Here is a 16,684-nt window from a genome sequence, read left to right as displayed (position 1 = left end):
TCAGTGTGCACTGCTCGCCCTTCCCAYGTTTCACTCCATGCAAACAGTCTCTTACCGTATGAACATTTAGAAATGAACCATTTTCCCAAGGAAGAAACTTGAGCTTCTTCCCTAGCCAGAATTTTTTGGGCATTATTATGCACAGTATAAGACCYGCAACTGATGGCATCCTTGGGATGCTGGGATGGGCAGCAAGCAGCCAGGGCAGCCTGCCTTCAAGCTACAGACTGTGCAACCAGGGCCTCAGCTTAGCAGCCCAGGGATGATGGTGTCAGTGTCAGCACTTTGCATCCCTTCACCCTGCCTGGGCTCCCTCCCAGGCACAGCACAACCACCAGACTCCAGGACACCTTTCCCTTTCCAGTGGTACTCACATTCTGTGTCTGAAATCAGCTCCATTCTCRTGACCTGGAAGCAGAGGCATTGCTGTAGGAGCCTGGGTAATGTTATTTGAATGATTTATTGTTTCAATTAAGCGTTACATGTTTTTGAGCCTTCTTGGTCCATTAATCTTTTTCTTGCATTATATTTTGCAGTCACAAATGATATGGGTTTGGAACCACTTTGAAAAAGCCCCTCAGTTCTCTCTCCCCATCCTTACTGGAAGGAAAATAACTGTCCTGTTCCAGCCATTGAACTCTACAGTACTTTACCACGGGCATCAATGAGCTGACAAACAGATTTAACGCCTTTGCATGTCTATGAAGTTCCCGGCGCTCCAGGAAGGAGGGCTCCTTAAATAAATGCCACAGCACACCCAGCAAGAAAAACTCAATTTCTTTTCTTGTGGATTCCTCARTGCTCCCTAAAATATAAATTACCTTGAAGATCATCAATCATTTCTTGTTTAGGACCTGGAATCCAGTTGCCACTTTCTGATCAATACAACTTTAATAGTAGAATAAATGCAGAACTTGAGTTATCTAGTAGTAGTCATTTGTATACAATACATAATCTAAAGCCGCATTCACATTCAAATGTCTGGCAATGAGGCTTATGAGGAGCACTGTGTCTTAAAATGCAATGGATTGTCTGTTTCTTATCCTCATTAAATGACATCTTATAAAAGGAATCAAATAAAAGATAGGTGAGCTTGATRACTGTCATATCCCACAACCTTTACTCATACATGCAATGCGCTGCCTTCAGACCAGGTTCTCATTTGGAAGTTGCAGATCCCCACTGCTGACCTGAATATTGATTTTATGCTAATAAAGTTCTGTGTTGAAATGCTGGTTAGAGACAAAATTGATCTTGTACTTCAGGCCTGCAAGGTGTTACACACGCTGTACTATTTTCTTTCTAAACGAGTGCAAAAGACAATCACCCCTTACAGGAGATGCCCCACAGGCTGCAGATTTCAGCATTTGCTAAATAAGCTAAGACCTGAATTAATCACTTTTCCAATTAGGGGAGGCACTTTTGCAATAATGAAGCTGTGTACCTGCAAAATTTTTAAAGATGTAAAATAAAAGCCCCTGAAATTTTAAATGTCTCGTTCCGTACCGTCTAAGAGAAGCAAATACAATGACAATGTACTTCCATTTACCTATTGGGTATCTTTAGCAGTGTTTCTGCAAATTCTCTTAACAGATGCTGGTCCAATCACTGCTTATCTGCAACACAGACAGACTTTGAGAGGACTAAGGAGGATTTGCTTCTGGTTTCACACAGCATGCTTGTTTTTTTAAGTTTAATTTAATAAAATAAGAACTCTGGATAAAAGTTAATCAAGCAGAGCTGCTAGGCTTCTTAGGCTGTTAGGAAGGGGGAAAAGATTTTCTGCCAAAATTTTATCTTTGCTCTTTTTCTGCCTCACTCCTTCTCTGCATTTGTTGCTTAATGGCTCAGTATTTTTTCAAAGGCCATTCCTTTTACAAATGTAATCAACTCGSGCATTCAGCACCACAGATGATATATTACCTCTCCTTAAAACCAAATCTCTGAGGGATAGATTAGAAAAAAAAAGGTTAAAGAGCTCTATCGTTCAAAGCATTATAGTTTAGACACCTATAAATCACTATGTTTATTTATTTAGATAATTGGCCCATTAGCGGCTGTAACATCTCAAGCTACACAACTTTGTGGTGTGATGGTGTGCYAGGGAGCCCAAAGCTCCGCGCAGCACCGCCGGCACACGACGCGTTAGGGACGATCTGCAGCTCCCTTCCAAGAGCAGCCCCCGCTCGCTCCAGCCACCCCTTCCCCTCAAACACTTTCCAAGCCCAAGAGCAGATGCCACTGTGGAACAAACTGGAGCCTGTCACCACGTAATAGGATTTCAATGGAGATACGGGGCTGGCTGGCAGCGGGAGCGGGGAGGCGCGGTAACCCCGCACCATGGAGAYCCGCACGGCTGACCCCGGCGGGACCGTGCCCCGCACCTGTGACCGCTGCCGCCCCGATCGCCCCCGCAGCACCGCGTGTGCGCCGCCCCGAGCCCCGCAGCGCCAGGCAGGGCAGCCAGGAGAGGCAGCCCCGCGATCGCGCCGCCCGAGCCCCGCAGCCCTGCGGCTGCCCCGCCACCGACCCCCGCAGCGACTGCGCCAGCACCCCCCCAAACACAGCCGCGGCAACTTCGCGCACCGCCCCCAACTCACCGGGAGGCGCCGGCCCCGCGGAGCGCTGCGCCCCTGGATGCCGCCTCCCGCGGAGCGCAGCCCKCAGGGGCCGGGCAGCGGCGCGGCCAGGGAGCGGAGGGAGGAGCGGCGGCAAGTTGCGGCGCGTCTCTCGTGTCTCTTCTCTCCTCTCCTCTTCTTTTCTCTCCCCTCCCGCCTCCTCCTCCTCCTCCCCCTCTCTCCCTCCCCCTCCTCCGCCCGGCAGGAGGGTCGGGGGAGGCGGCGGAGGGGCCGGAGCGCGGCCGCGGAGCGCGGCGCGGGCAGCGCGGGCACTGCGCATGTCCCCGCGCCCGCCGGGAGCCGCGCACGGAGCCATGGATGCGGCGGCGGCGCCGCGGGCCGGGAGCGCAGAGCAGAGCGGAGCGGCGGAGAGGAGAGGAGAGCAGAGCACAGCGCAGCACAGCGCAGCACAGCACTGCACAGCACAGCACAGCGCAGCACTGCACAGCACAGCGCAGCGCAGCGCAGCACAGCACAGCACAGCACAGCACAGCACAGCACAGCACAGCACAGCACAGCACAGCCCAGCACTGCACAGCACAGCACAGCACAGCACAGCTCAGCTCAGCACAGCCCAGCACAGCACAGCCCAGCCGGCACGGCTGCCGCCGCAGCGCCTCGCTCCGCTGCCCACCTTGCGGCTCTGCCGCGGCCCCGGCGGCTCTCGGCTGCCCCCGAGCAGCGGGGAGCGGCTGAAGCCGAGCCGGCGCTGCGGCGGATGCTGGGGCCGCCGCCCCGATTGCCGCACAGGGGGCTGCGCTGCTGGAGGATGCTCCGGTGGCCGGCCTGGAAAGGAGGAAAAAAGGAGGAATCCAAGCATCCTGGTTTTGGTGGTTTTTGTCCCCGTCGTTAAATGAGCATGACTAATGAAGACAGGTATTTCGGCAAAAAGGACCTCGGCGTATTTAYTGGTGGCTTTTTAATGTTGTACCAAGGTCTTTAAAGGAAAGAAATAATTGTATTTTTACATGATGTAGGGAAGTGCAAGGACTGCAAGTGAAAAGCACTGTAAGAGCAAAGGCAGGAAAGGCTGCAAAAGCAAAATACCTAACTGAGATCTCTGGGGATTTTTTAGGGAAATTGCACAATTACTACAAGTTTCCACCCATATGTAAGGACTGACTTAACACCCAGTGAGCTCTTGCTTCCTGAGAACAAGTTCAAACCCCATATGCAATTCTGCAGTAGTACTGCTGTCAGATGCATGGCTGGCTCAAGGTTTGAGCCTGGATCTGCATTTGTTTTCCGTGCAAGGATTTGCCTATGCAGGAAAGGGCTGGTTTGTTGCTTGTTTGGTTGCTTGGTTTGGGGTTTTTTTGTAATCCAAATACAGCAATATCACCAGCATTTTCATTTTCATCTAATCTTTGGCAAGATTATAGCTTAGTTTATCATCTCCATTCCCATTCATCCAGTGAATCCTCAGAGCTGATCCTTCCTTCATACCACCTTTCATTATTGCCAGCTGTTGGGTTCCTCTGTTGACTTGTTCCTTTTTTTTTTTACTTTTTTTTTATATTTTGAGCCTTCTTTGAGCTCTCTATCCAACAACCTCTGTCTGCACTGGGTGATACAGTCCATGTTTAGCAGAGTCCAGCCCATCTCAGTTTGTCCACATGGCCCCTGCAACAAAATGCATATTTTTCTAGCATGTAACCTGCCAGTTCTTGTCATATGCAGCTGCTGTTCTACCAGTCTGGTGTTGCTTTTCTCTCTGTTCCTAACATGCCACTCTACTGGCACACTGTAGCTGACCTAATGATGTTTTTCTCAGACTCTGGTTTCCTTTACCTGCCATTCTTGCAGAAAGTTCCCATCAAATCATTCCATCACAAACAAGACTGTGAAACCCTAACATCKGTATCCACATCACACATGGTGATGCTGCAATGAGCCCAGCTAYCCAGGAGACTTTAACTCTTTCACCTCCAACTGTGTTGGTTTCTGGTTACTGTAGGCAGTGAAGATTTGCACATGTGGAGTTTTGAATCAGCACTTTTGTTCCACTGCAGTTCCTCGTTCAGACCAGTGGTTCCTCTGCCCTGCTCAAGCCTTGTAGTTGCCCTGTGAAGAGTGGTAGGTCATCGTAGCCATTTGCTGCCTCTGCAGTGTTTTCAGTTTGAAGTTGAAATCAGATTGTGATTTGTAGGGAATTTTAGAGGCTAATGGTAGTGTGCAGGTCCAAAAAGACTGGAAACAAATGTTCTAACAGCCATTCCCCTTCAGCTCTATCTTTTGGCACAGTTTGATGTCATCAGCAAARTACAGTTTTCGTTGAGTCTTCACGAGGGATGTACAAGACATGCCAGCACACTGAAACCCAGAGGAATTTTCCTTCTCTTCAACCCTACTGTGGACATTCCTGGTGCCTCCAGATAGTTCATTTGGATTTAATTAGTTGGAAAAAAACCTTTCAAAAATCATCAGTTAAATYAAGTATATATTCTGGCTTTTGAACAGTCACTATGTACGGTGTAAAAGGCCAACCCTAGCAGTTTGGGCTCTTGCYGTAATCTGTATTCTTGTTAAAATGGCAACAAAGCCAAAGATGGCTCCAAAGGAGAGGGGTGCCTTTTGTTTGCCTCTTCCTTTCTTCTCTTCCACCTCTCATCTCCCCTTTGTTCTCCAGGTTTAAATACTTTTTAGTTTAATTTGTCTGCCTCTGTATTTAGGGCAATTATTGGATGCTTCTCTTTTAAATCTGGGGAAGTGGGGTTTGCTTATTACCTAACCTTTATTTGCAGCTCTTGTCAGCAGACAGGCTGGCCAGGAAGGTCAGAGAGGTCAGAAAGGAGAGATGCAGAGAATGAGGGACAGAACCTTGTGATCTCTTGACGAAAGAGAAGGATCAGCCATGGAGCCGAAACAGAGGAGTAGGAAGGGGGTGTGAAGGTAATGGGTGGCTGGCAGAGATGGAGGGATAGGAACTGTGGAGGCAATAGGTAGAGATGAAGTCCTTCAAAAAGGCTGGCGAAACCCAAGCACTCTKAGATATGATTAATTCTGCACTCCAYRAGAGTGRAACTATTCCCTCCTGTCATTTGTGTGACAGGCGCTCCCAAAGGCCCCCTCTSCTGCTGGAGCTCCATTATCTGACACATTGTGCTGGCTCTCTGCCACAAGGCCTTACAGTTTAGCATGGCCCAAAATGCAACAAAGGAATGCAAAAAAAAAAGATACTGGGAGAGGAAGGACAGCTGAAACCGTGGGAGCCTACATTGCAGTTTAYGTTATGCAATGTCACTGTTATAGTCAGAAGTAAATAATATACAAGTGATGTACGTACATAGTAGCGACCTGCCCTCCATCTCAGGCATTTCCATTGCCCTTTTTGTCCTGTTCAAGAATGAGGAAATCCCAAGCACTCGATTTAACCTCTTGTCCAAGGGCCTGCTGTAGGCAGGAGTTAGGGCATGAGGCTGACACAGGCACAGCTGAAGCAGTGTACGAGCTGCTGGAGGTCACAGCCTTTGACTTGTAACATTCTGTGAGAGCAGCAATAAGGAGGAGCTGGACACGTACAGGCTCTGCTCTGACCCAGCCTAGAATAGCCCATCTCTGTCCCTTGTTCTGCCCTGCACCGTACTCTCACAACGCTTTCTAAGTGAGCTGGGCACAGAAGTTACTTTTCAGCTGGACCAGTTCCCAGCCTAGCTCCCGGGAAGGCATACAAATATCCTGCCAGACAGTGTGGGAAGAGTGTCGGGGCAGGCTGGGGGCAGCAGGGCTTGTCCAAGCTGCTGGAGACATTCTACTCCAGAGGCACAGGACTGAGCTCAGTGTGCTGGTGCAAAGCAGATTGTTTTACTAAACTCCATTTTCAGGTGACTAAAAYGTATTTTGGTGTTCAAGTCTGACACCTTAGGTTTCACTTCTTAGGATGGTAATCACCAAGCCAGCAGTTCACCTCCTCCAGAATGAGGAAGTCTGGTGCTGCTTTTCTGTTCTCAGCCACGCATTCCCATAATCTCTCTTCTGTCAGCCCAGCTACCTGTGAATAAATGAAGCCCTTCAGTCACCAGTGTTGGTCAGTAACCAAGCAGAAACTTGACCCTGAAAGAAACAGCTGCCTGGTTTTCTGCTGCTCTATCAGCTCACAGACATGTCAAATAAGCCCCAGAGCCACCACCAGTGCAGAGGCAGGGTCTTWGGCTGGGGAGAAGTTTGGGTTAGAGAAGGAAAAGGAGAAGGAACGAGTCTTCCCCCTTATGGCAAGATCAAGCCACTGGATATGCTTAGGTGCTCACAGATGCAGCTTTAGAGGTAAATTCACATGTGCTAAACCAGGAATACACAAACACAGCAGGAGCCAGCAGTGCTGCAGTTTGCTCCAATCCCTAGATTCACTCCTGTTTTATATAACAGCATGGTCCTAGCTCCACATCTCTTATTCATGTAGAAATACTCATTAAAGAAGTTTTAGTAAATAATCAGAGAAAAATCAGTCCTCAGCCTGCAGGCTTCTGTGCTTTGAGGAAACAAGCATCTTTTGAAGATRTGTTGAGGTACATCCCCTAATTATCATTTGCATATAGCATAAGCAAARCTCATTATAAAGAGAATGCAACTTTAAACCACACAAGTGTAAATTTCCCATGAGTTCCTAATGTAGAGCAAGGGTTTGAATGAGCCTTTCCAGTGCCCTTCACCCATGCCAGTTCCTGTGAGGAAGTGTGCTCTACCTGCCTTAAGACAGGGAAGATGCTCATCCTTGCTAAGCTCCCTCTCACTGCACACTGGAAATAAAGTTTGAATAGACTGGGGCTACCCACAAAGATGGCACTTACTCCTTTATACATACATTGCTGGCTTTCAAGAAGTCTGAGCAGTCCTGCTTCKTCAAGAAGCAAAAGGGCCTGAGGATGCCATCACCTCTGGAAATCAARCCATTAGGRATAGGAAGGGGACACGAAAGAAAGYGTGAGGTGTTGTAGGAAATCATTGCTTCCATTCAAGGAGCACATCAGTAAGAAGCTGTCACCATCAAGGGACAGAGTGAATAATCTAACAGAACTTTCTTACAGGCCAAAAAATCCYGTGAAAGCCTGGATGGCTGCACACCACATCTCTGAAACCAGTGACAAATCACATTATGGTTGAGGCATGTAAAATAGTTCTGTCAAAGCAACGGCTCCTGGCGTGGCTGATTTGTCTGAGCGAGACGGTCGTTGTTAGTGCCGCTGCCTGGCTAATGCAGAGGCCTCGAGGGCAAGTAAACAATCTTCTGACCCAAGTGTTGGGCCTGGGCTCTCTCCAAAGAGGAGAAATTATCAAACAAAGTCAGTCCTTGGGATACCACCATGGGGGCAGCTCTCTTCTGTACCTGTCACCAAGGAGGAAGGAGAGGACACCCAAGTAGTTGCTGTGTTTGGTGAGCATTGCCTGGACCCATGGCCAACCTTAGCAAATAACTGTGGAGCCCAGCTGTGGGGTCCAAGTCACCTTGGCAGCCTTGGGGTGCCTTGGCTTGGCTGCCATTACTCCTCAGCAGCACAGCTACCAGGCCTGTGGGACATCTGCCCACCACTTTTCCACACACAGCTTTCCACCCAGGAATCCCATTGTCATGAGAGATTAGATGTTTTAGGCTCATTAATTCTGGTGACACAATTCAGAATGTATTCTTAGAGGGAGTGAGCAGGTGTCCGTGGCAGCATTTTAGCTGACACTGCTGCAGAACWGCTATTCAGGAGTACTTTGTTATTCTTTAAATTTTGATTTGTTACTGGAAAATATGATTATTCTTAATATTTTACCTGTTCTTAGCTTCAGGAATGGCCTGGATGAGACAAAGGGGAACACTTGCACCCTTGAATGGACTTTCTTCCATCAGACTTTCACTGGGAAACTGGAGAAGTGGAGCTAACGATTCATTTGTAGTATTGATTGCAGATGATGTTTGGGAAAGAGAACAAACATGAGAAATTAAAACTAATGACTGTAACAGATTGAGAAAATATTTTGGTTCAAAAAATCACATTAAAACCGTGCTTTTTTYCCACAAATATTAGAAATCTGCATATAAATTATTCAATCAGAAAATTGGTTGCTCGTATTAAAAATAATGACAATCTATATTCACAGTTTCAAACTATTTTCATTAATGTATTTTTTTTTTTTTGCATAACTACTTTAATAAAGTCTTTAAGGCTGCTGTAATATAATCCATCAATATTTTTAAACTGCCAGACAAGAATATGTAGGATCATAGAGCTCGTTTTCTGGGAGAAATAATACAGCAAGGGAATTTGACCCAAACCCAACTGAATGTAGTTACTAGGATGGCAAATTGGCTTCTAATGACAGTCACAAGCATTGTATTCAAATCTACAAATTATTTAGTTTATCTGAGCTCCCATTCTTTGTACCTATAAATTCTAGTTTGCAGCAGTAAAGTTCAGGACACTCTGTTGGTTTTGGGAAATTAAGAACCTCTTTCCTGTTGTTAAATATGAACAGAAATGTTACTGCATCCTATGTGTAGAGGCTGAAGTGAATCTTTAGAAATATACCAGAAACCCGGTCAAGAAATTCATTACCACAGAGGAACCCATTACAAATATGTAGCCTGACCACAGGGCTGACCACAGGGCAGGTATTTAGAAGCAAATCAAAACTGAGTTTAAAAAAAAGAGATTTTTCAAATTCAGTAATGGTCATTTCAATTAATAGCCCACCTGCTAAGTGTAACAAACCTGAACATATTGTGACCATTAATACTCTAAAGTAACTTTTTGTAAAAAAAAACAAACCACAAAATCAAAACAAAGCACTGTTGAAATGCAAATCAATGCCATTGCCAGTCTCTCACATACTGAGGTAAAAGTACTGATTCTTGCAAAGGCTAGAAAAAAAATCTTTGCCTTTAGGCTAAGAATGATTAATTATTACTCACAAAGACACCAGAAAAATATGGAAAGTAGGAAGGAGGAGTGTTGAAGTGTTAGTCCAGAGCAAGAGCTGTGGTGGTACATGAAGAGAATTACATTTCTCAAGGTGAAAATTGTCCCGCTCTGAGATCAGGAATTAGTGGACAGGGTACTGCAACCCATTCCCACCCCAAACAGGAAAGGGCAGGGCTGTCCAAGTGGTTCGTGGACTGGGCAAGTAAGGTCCCAGGTCATGGTGGGGGTGAAAGGAGTCTGGGCGAATGCTCAGTTCGAATGACGAATGCTTCACCCGTGTGACTCCTTTTCACAGCTGGCTGCRTTTAGGAAGAGCTTGGAAGGATTACAGCCTGAAGCCATTGACCTTTCCCACCTCCCTAGCCTGGAAGCCGGAGGTCAAATTAAAGGTTGAGAGTTCCATGGCACGCTAAACTCCACGTGTGGGGTGGGTCTGGTGGCTGCCTGCCTGAAAAGAAGCACCATCACAAGGGCTGCAAGTGGGGGGAATGAATCAGAAGTGAAGCCTGGAAGACCTTAAAAAATTAATAAATGTATTTTGAACATCAAGAATTATTTTTATGGGTATATGTATATCTCCCATCTCTGTTGATGTCTTACAAATAAGTAAAAAGGATTTTTWAAAATAATTTTTAAGTTAATTTTTAATACAGGAATCATAATTAATTAAAACTACAGAAATTAATTTTGAGCYAAATGCATAGCTCAGGTGCCCCAAGACAGGGATGTATTTAAAATGACAAACAAAATCCATTACATAGACAGAAATTACAGACTGAGTAAAATTTAAACAAGTCATTATTTGAAATGCAAAAATGTAATGTATATGTTTTAAAATAAGTTAGATGAATTATTTTTCCACTTTCTTTTCCCACCTTTTAAGATCTTGTGGAAGGACACATGCCTCAGGCAAACTCAGGAACTATTTCCTTTTAGATAAAAGGGTCTTTCTGTTTCAAAGGCTATCTACTCAGTAATATAGCTAAAGCTATTTCACATTCAGGAAAAGTAAAGCTTTTGATTTAGTACAGTATTAATGTTAGGGAAGACATTTAATCCTCAATTTTCTGAAGTGTCTTTAAACTMCTGTCAGACATTACCCTATATCAGTATGCAACATTCACTCTCAAAAATGTCTGCTACCTTCTTTTTCTATTTTTACTTTTTGTAAAAAATATCTTAAAAATCCAATTATTTTCTTGGTTAATATTTAATCACTTCTAAGGGATTTCGTAGAGGGGCATCAGTTGTCCTGTGTTGGCTGGAACAATCCTGGAATGCAACCCCATTTTTTTTGACATCTTCAGACACTTTTCTTCAGGTCATACAGGCTGCATAGCCTGCTTCTGCCTTTGCCGCCTTGTATGTGCTCCATGGGGCACCCTCTGGTATACTTTTTGGGGGGTATTGGGTTTCAACTACAGTAAAATCTGATTTCCCCATCTCCAACTTACAAGATAGGGTAACGGAAGAAAAACTGAGAGAAACTCCTATAACCCTGTAATTTAGCTGGCATGTACCATGGTTGTTCCCCTCCATCTTGCCTGCCTAACACGTCTCCTATGCCTGCAGATGAATTCCCATGCCGTGTTAGTCTGGACAGGGCCTGGAAACAATGGAAAATAAAGTAGAAAACCTTCCCTCTTCCACATAGTCTGTGGTCCGAACCACAGCGAGACACAGTGACAGAGGCCTTCCTTCTGGTTGCAGCAAACCACAGCAGTGTGAAACACTCTGCTTCCTAATTCATTGCTGTGCTGGTGCCACCACTTTTTGACTTATAGTATTTATATCAATGAGCCCCAATCATTATTTTTAAAAATGTAATTGTTTTGCTGTCCTCARTTCCTCGAACTGGTGACCAGGTCTTAAGAGCTGATGAAGAAACAATACACAATTCCCTGTGTGTCTGTCAAATTACCGTGTAACAGCTGAATTGCTCACTTATGTCCTTTYTTTCTTCACTAGATCCTTTTCCTCCCCTTCCCCACTGGCTGCCCTGTACAACCATACCACAGAGATGTTAATGTAATTACTGGGCAAGACAAATCAATGCGGGCTTTGAAGTGCCTGGGTGTTCTGTTCATTTCTGGGGCTGCCCTYGTACAGCTGGTGCAGGGAAGCAGAAACATTCTCTGTAATCACCAAGTCCTCAAAGGACTAAAGCAATGCAGGACTTCATTTTACCMTTATGGTGGTAGGGATACAGCAGTTACAATGTCTGTCCAAGATTCTGCTGCACAATAACATTCTTCAGGAGTTCCCAGCATAGATACAGAAAATGTTGCTCCACTTTTCACTGAGGCTGATATTATGAAATCAGAAGCAARTCCTTAAAGAGCTTAAGATAATAATCTGGTTGGGTTTAATTTCTGAGAAGTCTTTCTTGTGTTTAGGGGAGCGATTAGGGATTTGGTTTGTATAAGCTCACACATCTGTGTCTGCTGGCATCAGTCAGGTATTGCTTTGTCTTTGTTTTGGGGTGAGCAGCTTCTGCCCTGCACCACCCTGTGTGACAGCATCCATCTACCACGGGCACAGCTCRAGGGGCACAAATGCAAACAGTGGTGGAAGGTGCCAAACACATCTCTCCTGGGCTTTTACCTTCCTCCCCAGCTGATAAATATCCCAACACTGCCTTCCTGAGAAGCTGCCTGAGCAGGGAGAAAGGAGTATGGAGAAAGATGGTGTATTTTAACATCAAGAAYTAGTATAGACTGCAATAGACTGTGCTGTGCTGGTGTCATTCTATATACACATAAGCCTGGTTTTAGCAGAGCTGCTRTATCACATGAAGAAAGAAAAAGCAAGGGGAATCCTCTAGTAACTTTTTTACAAAAAGAATAAGAGCAGCAGAAGGTTATCAAAGATTATAACATAKCTGGGGTTGCAGACTGCCCTTTGAGACAAATTCCTGTCGGGCATTTCCATGTCAGCTCATTCCCTGTGCGTAYTTGTTATGAACACTATCCTTGTTTTTCCCAACCTTGAGAATTCAAATTCCATTTGTGACTTAGTTTTGTATTTTTTGCTATTTCAGAAAACGCTCTATTCCTGTAAAACATTACAGTTTCATGGTGCTGAAATGCCAGAAGGATTTGTAGTGACTTTCACCAAACCACCTGAAAAGTAGGTCAGTAGCTATGCAGTTCCAAGAGAACTGCAATGCTACAGCAGAAACTGAGTTAATCCTGATGTATAAGATGAATATACCTCCTAACCTCACTGCAGGGAACAGTGTGGACATAAATATATCTTCATTAATCTTTTCTCAGCTGGTTATTTCCAAAKGGGAGGGCCTCAAGACATTTTCTTTTTCATTAAATACCATGGGGCAAAATCTGTYGAGCTTGTTTGTTCAAACAGAGGCGTCTAAATCCAGATTTAGCCTATAAACTCTCATGAGGGGAAAATAAAATTTCATGGTACAGCAGAGTAAGTAATAAAACATAGTTTAAATTAATTTATATCTGGAATTCCTCTTCTCAAAGTAAATCTGCAATTAGCTGTACTCAGATAAAGGACAAACCTCTCATGGTGATGGTTCAGCTAAATGTGTAGATTTAGGTCTAAGCAGCTACACAAAGTCACCGTTAAAGCCTGCAGGAAAATCCTGGTGTATTCTGACTTAGTGAGTTTCCCTAGAGCAGTTCTTTCCTGCTGTATTTCATTTCAGCCTTGGTTTGTTGCTTTTAAATAGCTATTTTTAAAATTCTGAAGTCTCTTTATAGCTGGCAGACAGAAAGCGTAGGCTGTAGGCAGAGAAATGGGTAGGGAGAAGGAGCGGAGGAGGGAGAGCAGATCTGAAGTACGTCAGAATGAATGCAAACATTGCATTACATAATGGAACATGTAAACTCCTTTAAAGCAACCTTAAAGCTTTTTTAGGCTGAACTGACACCCGAGAACACAGCAGGGATAGGCATGCTGACCTCACATGTATTGCATGGAATCACACTCAGAACAGTTCCCATTGAGCTATAAACCCTTGGACTAAAGGGATGAAAAAAGGAAAATTATGTGCCAATAAAAGAGAAATAGAAATATCCAAGTAACTGTAGCTTGCTTCAGATGGGGACTGATGGGGAGATGAGGGATCATGGAAAGGATCTCTGTGGCCTCTTCGGTGGTGGGTAAACMCGAGCTCCTGGTGGGATGTGTGGCTTCAGAGGACTTACAGCAGGCTCCAAGAAGCAGGAGATGACAGGAGGAGACACAGCAGTGACCAACCCACTGCACAAATGACATCCAGGCTTCAAGGACTGATGTCACAAAGGAGGTGGCAGATGACAGCCAGTGCCGTTGCTGGTGCTGCTGGGACCATCAGCAGAGTGGGCTGTGCTGAGGGCTGTGACAGTCTGATGGCCTTGGAAGGTCTTGTCCTGATGGAGAGGGGACTGCAMTGGTGAGAAGCAGCTTCTGTGCAGATCAGATGGCACTGCTGAGAGGTAGAGGCATGAGTGAGAGGACCACAGCTGTYCTCCAGGGCTTTTCTTTGGGTGAGAGAGCTAGAAATAACTGTAAAAAAATCTAATTATCTTGTAAATGAGGAGATAGCTGAAGTGATCTGTCACAGGCTATAAATAACACAGTTCAGAAAACAAATTTCTAACAAAGACTTTATGGGTGGAAGCTGAAGCTGGGTAAGTTTGAGCTAAAAATAAAATGTAGATCTTGACCAGTGAAACAGCTTATGACAGGATGTGGTTAGCTTCTCTCTCAATCTAAATCTTTAAATCAGGATTAGATTTCCTTCCTTAAAAAAAAATTCTCACATGCAGTCAGCAGAGAGTTGTTCAGCAGTGTGTTCCCAGGGTAAAGRGTAAAATCCTAGAGAGTTATGCTGAAGCCTGCAATGATCCACCCTGGGCTTAAAATCWGGGACTTTAGAATAACCACCCTTGAGCAATATGTGATTAGAAGGGTTGAAAATGTGTATTAATTAACACTGAAAAGCTAATCAAAGTGAGTTGGTAAATCAGGGAACCATAAAGGACAAACTATAATAACAAGTTAAGTTTCAGCRCTAGAAAACATGTGGGAAGGATGTTTCCAGAGAGCAATGTTTCTCCTTCAAAAGAGCCCTATGTAAGATAATTCATTTATTGTGGGCTTTTYGTGGATAATGCATACTTAAATGTCCCTCACTTGTGCATAGGTACATKAATTGCAAAAAGTCCACGCACTGTAGGCCTGTGTGGGGTTACAGAATTGCCATCAGGCTGTGTATTTTCAGCACAGTCTCACACTGAAAGCAGARATGAGACTCAGGTCCTACTCCTTCACAGCAAGATTTTTACTTTGATTGGAGGATGCTGGTTTCTGTGAGACACAGMTGAATGGCTCCTGCTTTGCCCAAATGAGAAAGGCAGCAGATKAATTTGCTATAGGAAAGTAAACCTTGGAAGCATGTAGATGCTTGTGAAATCCTCTTGGGATTTCATCCCTAGTGTCTTAATACGTCTGGTTAATTGTCAAGTGCCAAGTTTACATTCATCAATTAAATGAGAATGATTACAAACTGTCTCACCCATTGTCACGGAGGCAAAGGTTCCTTTCAACTCTAATAAATTAAATTAAATTGGCTCAAACCCTGCAACCCTAGACAGATTGTCTTTATGTTGAGAGGCATTATTTTGATTGACACCTGTCTGGTTGACTGGGAAGGGTTACCAGAATGAATAGCACCAGACACTGGGGTTTTGTGCATTATGGGAGGGATTTTACATAAATAGCCACAACATCAGCTGGTGGATGCAGCACCTGGGGGAAGCATCCCACCAGTTATATAGCGTTACTGACTTTAGGTTTGAATTTAAGAGTCTTAAGAAGCCTTGAACATGAAGCTAAATATGTGTAAATATTATCTTTGTTGCTCTTTCATCCATCTAACTCAAGATATCAAGCAGGAAACCCTGTGTATTTGCAGAGATCATCAGCAAATCAGTGATCAGGGTAAAATGTATTTCACTTATGAGATTTTCTCCACCGTTATTCCTGGGAATTCTTCCATGCTGGGTTGATCATCAACACCTGGAGTTTAACTCTGTTGTCAGGAAGGGGCTCTAACTGATCTTTACCTTGTSTGTGTGTTTTGAAAAGTCTTTTACACCATAACAGCTGCCTGCTCACTGGAGCTTCCTGTTTTTTAATCGTTTCATCAGATCCTGTCTGCAGGTGTAAACACCTACACAGTGTCACTGGTAAATCATCTTTGCCAAACCTCATCTACCCTGCATGCACTCCAAGGAACTGCTACAGCCTTGCATTCCGTATAGGAAAACAGTGCTGCCACACCAAACACCACATGATTGTGTTCTGGCAGCAGATGTTTGCACAGAATAATAAAAGATTTGGGTTGGAAGGCATTTAAGATMATCCAGTTCCAACCCCCCTGATGTGGACAGAGACACCTTTTCACCAGACCAGARCTTCACCCAACCAGGTCTTGAACACTTCCAGGGATGGGACATTTGCAATACCTTTAGGAAACCTGTGCAGGAAGTAGCTGTCTGGGAGTAGTTCAGCATCTGTTGCCAATTTGGCTACCCAGCTAGAATAAACCAAGATGGTTCTACTTAATCCACAAATCATTCTTTCTCCCGAGGCTCTGGCATGTTGGACTTCTGAGAGGAATGGGAAAAACTTGAAAGAAGGTATGGACCTTTTTAAAATTTACTCAACTATTTTAAAGACGCCCTTTGCTAACACATTGTGTAGTTGAATTACACAGCTGTGTAATTCAAAATGTATTTAAGMTGGCTGCAATTTTGCAAACATTTTAAATTGAGGGTAGATAGCAAGGGAACTGAATGTCTCTGGTATAGGCAAATCATATGCTAACTGTGTAAGAARGGCCTGAYGTTCTGACTTGTTCWGATWAATTTAGGTWAAAAAGAATTCAAAGTGATAATAATCCAAAAACAGGTCCCAGGGAGGAATATATCAATAATTTCATCATGTAAATGTAAATGATTGACAACTAAATGCATTTAGCATTGTGTTTTCTGGGCTARTCCTTGTAGGWACCTCATCCTGAAAAACATTCAGTCAAACTGAATTGCAGCACTGTTTTCTGGCCTCGGTTTCTAGAATCCCTACTCGTGCAGTGTCACTTCTGTCTCTTCCTTCCTTTCAGTGCTTTTGGTGTGGCTGTCACAG

The 16,684-nt window shown here is 44.5% G+C and overlaps 1 protein-coding gene across 2 annotated transcripts in view; it reads right to left on the bottom strand.

The window, feature by feature from the left end:
- The window catches only part of PAG1 (phosphoprotein membrane anchor with glycosphingolipid microdomains 1), a 101,791-nt gene extending 98,905 nt beyond the window's left edge, over positions 1-2,886 (bottom strand). Inside the window, exons 1-2 of one of the 2 annotated variants that reach the window (XM_057370099.1) lie at positions 2,601-2,886; positions 1,550-1,616 (exon numbers count right to left, since the gene is read on the bottom strand). The gene's annotated coding sequence lies outside the window, so the exon portion shown is untranslated. The remainder of the gene's footprint in view (positions 1-1,549; positions 1,617-2,600) is intronic. The other variant, XM_057370098.1, reaches the window with a different exon arrangement.
- Positions 2,887-16,684: the final 13,798 nt, after the last annotated feature.

Source organism: Malurus melanocephalus, unplaced genomic scaffold (assembly GCF_030028575.1).
Source record: "Malurus melanocephalus ecotype Western Australia unplaced genomic scaffold, MMel_1.1 scaffold_119, whole genome shotgun sequence".
In the NCBI taxonomy this organism is placed as follows: Eukaryota; Metazoa; Chordata; class Aves; order Passeriformes; family Maluridae; genus Malurus; species Malurus melanocephalus.
The sequence above is the reverse complement of the archived record's forward strand: the minus strand, read 5'-3'. Positions and strand labels throughout refer to the sequence as shown.